Source organism: Sardina pilchardus, chromosome 5 (assembly GCF_963854185.1).
Source record: "Sardina pilchardus chromosome 5, fSarPil1.1, whole genome shotgun sequence".
Classification (NCBI taxonomy): Eukaryota; Metazoa; Chordata; class Actinopteri; order Clupeiformes; family Clupeidae; genus Sardina; species Sardina pilchardus.
Window position 1 is genome coordinate 8,141,670 of NC_084998.1, and position 7,500 is coordinate 8,149,169.

At 46.6% G+C, this 7,500-nt stretch overlaps 1 protein-coding gene across 1 annotated transcript in view; it reads right to left on the minus strand.

The window, feature by feature from the left end:
- Window positions 1–5,038, minus strand: part of LOC134079756 (serine/arginine repetitive matrix protein 3-like) — a 61,205-nt gene extending 56,167 nt beyond the window's left edge. The window contains exon 1 of the mRNA XM_062535833.1: window positions 4,900–5,038. The gene's annotated coding sequence lies outside the window, so the exon portion shown is untranslated. The remainder of the gene's footprint in view (window positions 1–4,899) is intronic.
- Between the last annotated feature and the right edge of the window lie 2,462 nt (window positions 5,039–7,500).

The window sequence follows — 7,500 nt, forward strand, 5'->3', positions numbered from 1 at the left end:
TTCATGGCTTTTCATCTTCCTCCTTTCATCAGGCGAGGCCATCCAAGTTTAATGGGAAAGCACACAGAGTCTTGGCAGCCTCCCGTAGTCAAACTTGACAGGACAAAGTTACTCTCTTACTCGGTAAATTCAAAAGAAATATTTTCATATGCGTCTCAAATACATTTGGAAATATTTCATGGAGTGGACATTAGTTTCGGTTCAGGGAGTAAATTGCTCTACTAGGCACTACAGTGTGGAGCAATGACAATATCACTGCATTCTTTACATTGGTAATCATATGCATGTGACGAATAAACATCCTTGTATCCTTGTTAAAAATGTGAGTCTGCTAAATTATGGGACTTAGATCTTCTTGGGAGTTTTTTTTGTCTTTGTTCTCCTATTCTTCTTGAAGAAGGGGATTTGTCCTTTGAAAACATAGCCAATAGAAAGAGCTTCAGCAATAACAGACACTGTGACTAATATGATGTGATCACATGACTGCACACTGCATAGGATATGCACTTACAACCAATTCCCCGTGGCCACTAACGACCATAAAGGTCATGAAGTGGACCATCATCAATGCTAACCTGCACTCTTGTGCATTTGGACAAAAAAATAATACGATCTGTGCCCAGTCGATACGCCATATGGACCATATGCACAACAAGCACAACAACAACAACAAAACAAGCACATGAAAGCACCAGACCACCAACATCATCTAATTTTAATGTGCAAATATGGTCTGCAGCAACGGGCTAGCGCAATGGTCGAATGGTGTTTGGTTGTTTTTTTTAATAGGACGCTGCTGCACAAAAGCCAGCGTGCAACTTTCGCTCCATTCATGAGTCACCTGGCGCTATAACATCATCACGGCAACAGTTCCAGGTGCAGAGGGTTAGCAGAGCCAGGGAGTTGGAGAGGAGGACGGACAGTTCTACTAAGGAGAAGCATCTGTTCTTTCATGTGGTAACAATAGAACGTTGCGCATCCACTAAACACAAACGCAGGACTGAAATTCAATATAGCCGACAACACACACACACACACACACACACACACACACACAGACACACAGACACACACACACACATACACACACAGAGCCATACACACACACACACACACACACACACACACACACACACACACACACACACACACACACACACACACACACACACACACACACACACACACACACACACACACACACACACACACACACACACACACACACACACACACACACACACACACACACACACACACACACTAACATGCTTCTGTGGCTGGTTCAAAAGCAAAGGGAAGCAGGCTGTCAGAATCTGTTCTGCTAAGCCCTGCATCATAACGCAGATGGAGACTGAGATTGGGCGCGAGCCGCGGGCCAGGGAGGGGCTGTTAAATATGGATGTGCTCTGATAAGAGAACAGAAGCGTGTTAATTTGGCCACCAGCACTCTCACTCCCGATCGCTTCAGTCTCCTACCTCCCTCCCTCCCTACCTCCCTACCTCCCTCTTCATCTGTCTCTCTCTCTCTCTTTCTCTCTCTCCCTCACCCTCCCTCCCTCCTCTCGCTCTCTCTCTCTCTCCCTCCCTCCCTCCTCTCTCTCTCTCTGTGTCTTCCCACTATCGTCTTGTGTGTATTTTGCATCCCCGGTGTAGCCATTTGGGACTGGGGTGCAGAAAACAAGGTTGAAGGAGCGTGGCATCCAATCTATTCCAGTGAGCCAGAGCCAGAGCCGGAGCCAGCCCACCCCATATGCTCCGCTCCGCTCCTCTCTCAAGGAACCGAGCGCACTGGATGGGCGGAGGAAAAGGAAGGGGAAGATCAGTCGTCATGCGTGTGCATATTTATAAGACCCACATGCAGACACACAGAGACACAGACACACACACAAAAGCGTCCCCCCACCACACACACACACACACACACACACACACAATTCCCGGAACAACCATTAATATTTTAATGCTAAATACTCCCTCCGATGAACCTTTTGGCCTGAAGTTGTTTGAACCCTTTTAGAATGTCAGTTTTTACGCCTGAGCTTAGATTAACCCGAGTTACCCCACAGTTCTGTGTCTGAGACCAAAAGCGCCCGGGTCGGCCGTGTTTACATACAGCTGGGCATCACGTCGCGCCACCAGAGCCCCGCGCGGACGTGGCATTCCGGGGTGCCGCCGTGTCCTTCACAACAACAAGGGTGGGAGGAAGTAGGGCATGGGGAGGAGGAGGAGGAGGAGGAGGAGGAGGAGGAGGAAGGGGAGGAGGAGGAAGAGGAGAGGGGAGGATAGGAGAGCTCTGAGGAAATGGAGGCAACGTTTGAGAGGTGGTGGTAGTGGGGGGGTGGGGTGAGAATGAGATGAGTGCATGTGAAGAGAGAGAGAGAGAGAGAGAGAGAGAGAGAGAGAGAGAGAGAGAGAGAGCAAAAACAGGGTGATGAAGAAGACAGGGAGAGAGAAAGGGGGAGACATAGAAACCCACAGGGGGTGGAGAAAATGGTTCACAGTACTGTTCACTATTAATTTCTTGTCTATTTCTGCTAACGTTTCGGATGGGATTTTGGGGGGAAAGAATAAAGCATCGTCTCTATTGGCTATATAGCACTGATATACGCTTTCTGACAACACACACAAACACACACACACACACACACACACACACACACACACACACACACACACACACACACACATCCTCACACACTCCAGTATCATCCTCACACATCCTCAAACATATTCACACACACGCACACACACACACACACACACACACACACTATTTGTATAATACACACACACACACACACACACACATACAGCCCCAGTGCCATGCTGTCCATCAGCCGGCTTTAAGCCCCTGAAGTGTGGGGGAGGATGGGGGCCAGGGGTTGGACTGAGTGAGTGGGTGAGTGAGTGAGTGAGTGAGTGATGGAGCAGGCGGAGGGAGGGAGGGAGGGAGGGATGGGTGGGGGCGGGGGGAGGCCCACGGCTTTAGGCACTAAGCCGCTGACGCTCTGCTCTAACACAAGCACACAACAGGACACACACACCAGCCACAATGCAGTGTCACCAGCCTCGCTTTGAACACCCCAACCACACACACACACACACACACACACACACACACACAACCATCCCCCCTTAAAATCTAACAAGACACACAGATCTGCCACTGGCAGTGGAGGCGCTTTGGGATCTGGCCCAGAGTCTGCTACACCCTTGGGTATCAGGCTAATGCTCTAGCCACAGCAAAACTACACACGAGACCCAGTAGACAGCCACTAGACCGGGATGTTCACAACATGCCAACCCCTGTGTTCCTGTCTAGTAGCCTAGGGAGCAATGCAGTGTTTATCAGCATCAGGTTTTGAGAAAGAAAGAAAGAAAAACTGGGCAATACAAAGAGTGTCTTCAGCAAGAGGACAACCAGTCTGTCATTCAGAAAACAAAAGTTGAAGTGATTTGATATGATATGAAAAGTGATATGATCCTGTGACTATTATATATGGAATATGCCATATCAGACAATCCGCTGTAGCCACTAATAATCCTGAAGGTCATGAAAGAGGAACCCAACATTATCCTGCACTCCAGTGCATTTCGAAAATCAGTGGTTATACCGAAACATAATATGAGAGACCTAGATCTGAGCGCACCCAATCAATATGCCATATGGACTAAACGTTTGGATTATTTACAAAAGCATAACAGCTCACAAAGGCACACAGCAAACAAAAAGACAAGCTTTGCAAATATGTTCAATAAAGCAATAGGGTTATTACCAAGATAAACCAAGAACGAACTAAGTAATAGGAGAACACACTTGCCACAGACATTGCATGACGTTCAGTTGTGCACGATGGAAAGGATGAAGATTTAAGAACGATTTTTAGATAGTAGGCCTAACAGTCGTTCGATCAAAAATAAGCTTATTCACCGTAGGTTTATAACTTGCTCTATGAGTGAGATAATTGCAAAACACAGAAAACCTTAACATTTGAACAGCAGTCGTCCATATTATCACGGAAACGTCTGAAGTTTAGTCGAGATCATTTTGTGTAGGCTTGCCCTTACGTAGATATCCGTGTAGTAATGGCACTATAATATAGTAATTTCAGGTTTATACCTTTGATTTAGAACAGCTGGTTAGGTCGTCTACTCTATGGGAAATAACTGGTGTGTTAAAATCTTTCGTCAACCTATCACATGCACCATACAGACTGTTGTAATGGTATATGCTTAGCTTTGACGCACATCAAATGATAAGAGTGGGAAATAAGTGTTTGTAGTAGCCTACAACCTGCAGATGAATGAACTGGCCTATAAGTAGATTTATTCAACTGACGATAGGTCCGTATCCACATTAATGTAATGTGCATCATAGCAATGCAAACGGAACGGCTCTGCCCAGAATAGGGATTATGAAAGTAGCCTAAAAAGCTGTTTCTAGAAAATGTAGACTGTAGCAAACTGCCATCCCCTGAATACGTATAGACCTAACTAACACCAGGAGTACATGGTATGGGATAAAGAGTAACCGAATGGCTTACCCCTGCATTAGGCTACTGACGGAAGCAGCACAGGCAGCAACATCGCATTAAAATCGATGAGCGGTAGCCTACACGGATATCTGCGACAGTAGCGAAGTGCTTTCATCACTTAACTGTAAACCTCGAAAAAATAACTCATCGATGCTCTAAATCAAACGGTCAGTGAGTAAGGTAGCCTACCTCCGCAAGGACAGCAACAAAAAAACTAAACAAATTCTCCCCAACCACACAATCGCAAAGAATTTCGGCACCGTAGCTAGAAGCACATAACAAGCAAACTGAGCGACTATTCCTCTGCTAGTAAGCTACTCGACTTCATTTTGATTCCACGAGGTTGTGTAGGCATATTTACCTCTTTCTCTGGCACACGATGAAATGCTCTGAAGAGAGGGGGTCTTTGTGTAGCCTACACAGGAGTGTAGACTACAAGGTCTTTGCGTTCTGGACGTCCGGGCAGTCTTCCCTTGATCAGGCTCCGTTCAAGCCTTGATGGTTTGGTTGTGTGCTCTTGTCTCAGTGCTTGGTGCTGAAGTGCTGGACAGCGCATAAAACAGCGGCGATGTCAATAAAAGGGCGCTTTGTGTCTGAACTAAGAAATGACACCCTCTAGTGCCATGGAGGTTCAACTGCGTTTAGTCCTTAGGCTTAGCTTAGGCCTACTATCAGCAGTTTGTCAGCAAATTTTGTCTAAATGTTTTGAAAGCGGACCAATTATGGGGAAATATAGCAACATATCCCTGAAATATTTTAAAATATATGTTTAGTTATAATAATAATAATAATAATACATTTTATTTCAAAGCGCCTTTCAAAACACTCAAGGACACTGTACAACATTAAAACAGGAGAAACAACAGTAAAACAATAAGCCAAGGCATACACACACACACACACACAAACTAAAATAAAAAAGAAAAATATGTGCATATAAATCAATCAATCAGTCTAAACAGTATGCAAGCTGGAAGAGATAAGTTTTCAGTCGGGATTTAAACAGGGGGAGAGAGTCTATGTTGCGGATGTCGGGGGGGGAGAGAATTCCAGAGTTGAGGAGCAGAGCGACTGAAAGCTCTGCTCCCCATGGTACTGAGGCGGGCAGAGGGGATAGTGAGGAGGGTGGAGGAGGAAGAACGGAGGGAGCGGGAGGGAGTGGGAATGTGGAGGAGATTGGACAGATAGGGAGGGGCGAGGTTGTGGATGGCCTTAAAAGTAAAAAGAAGGATTTTGAAATTAATTCTGAATTTAACCGGGAGCCAGTGGAGATGCTGTAGTACAGGGGTAATGTGGTGGTGAGAAGGGGTTTTGGTGATAGTGCGAGCAGCTGAGTTCTGGAGAAGTTGTAGCTTATGGAGGGATTTCTGAGGAAGGCCGAACAGAAGAGAGTTGCAGTAGTCTAGGCGGGAGGTGACAAGACTATGGACAAGGATGGAGGTGGAGTGGGAGCTGAGGGAGGGGCGGAGACGATTGATGTTGCGTAGGTGGAAATACGCAGAGCGTGTGATGTTATTGATGTGAGAGTGGAAAGATAAAGAGCTGTCGAGGATGACACCCAAGCTTTTGACCTGAGGGGAGGGGGAGACTAGGGAACTGTCAATAGAGAGGGAGAAACTGTCAGCTTTGGATAAGGTGGATTTGGTGCCTATAAGGAGGACTTCAGTTTTATCACTGTTAAGTTTGAGGAAGTTAGAGGTGAGCCAGGATTTTATTTCAGAAAGGCAGGAGGTAAGGGAGGGGGGAGGGAGGGTGGTGGATGGTTTGCCAGATAGGTAGAGCTGGGTGTCATCCGCATAGCAGTGGAAATGGATATTGAATTTACGGAAGATATTGCCAAGGGGAAGGAGGTAGGTGATAAAGAGGAGGGGCCCCAGGACAGAGCCCTGGGGCACACCAGAAGAGACGGGGGATGGACCGGAGCTGAAGGACTTGAGTTGAATGAACTGAGTGCGGCCAGAGAGATAAGAGTGAAACCAGTTAAGGGTGGTGTGAGTGATGCCGATGGAGGAAAGTCTATGGAGGAGGATGGTGTGAGAGATGGTGTCAAAGGCTGCACTGAGATCAAGGAGGATGAGGATGGAGAGTAAACCAGAATCAGCTGCCATGAGGAGGTCATTGGTGATTTTTATGAGGGCGGTTTCTGTGCTATGGAGGGGGCGGAAACCAGACTGAAAGTGCTCATAGAGAGAGTTGTGGGATAGGTGGGAGTGAAGTTGGGTGGCAACAACTTTTTCAAGAATTTTTGAGATGAAGGGAAGGTTCGAGATAGGCCGTAGGTTATTGAAATTGCTAGGGTCTAAACCAGGTTTTTTCAGTATTGGAGTGACTGCAGCGACTTTGAAGGGTGCAGGGACGGTCCCAGTGGTGAGAGATGAGTGGATGATGGCAGATATGAGGGGGAGGAGAGAGGGGAGGCAGGACTTGGCAAGGGAAGTGGGGAGAGGGTCGAGCTGACAGGTAGAAGGCTTGGAATTGTGGATGAGAGCGGATATGTCAGAAGCATCAGGAAGCTTGAAACTTGAAAATGAATGGTGATGGGGGAAGAGGTCAGCAGAGGGGGGAGAAGAAGAATTGGAGTGGAGACTCTGGTGGATTTTGTGGATTTTCTCATTAAAGAAGTCCAGTAGTGAGTCGCAGGTGTCAGCTGAATACAGATGGGCGGGTAGAGAATCAGGAGGTTGGAGAATTTTGTTAAACAGGGTGAACAGAGTTTTGGAATTACCCTCGTTGGAGTGGATAAGGGCAGAATAATAATCAGATTTAGTTTGAGTGATGGAGTCCTTATAATGACGGATGTGAGCAATGTGCATTTCTTTATGGATGGTGAGACCAGTTTTCTTATAGAGACGTTCAAGTTGGCGACCTTTTGCTTTCAGTGACCGGAGTTCAGGAGTAAACCAGGGGGCAGATTGTGAGAAGGTAACAGATCGAGTTTTAAGAGTTTTAGTTGGATGTAGTT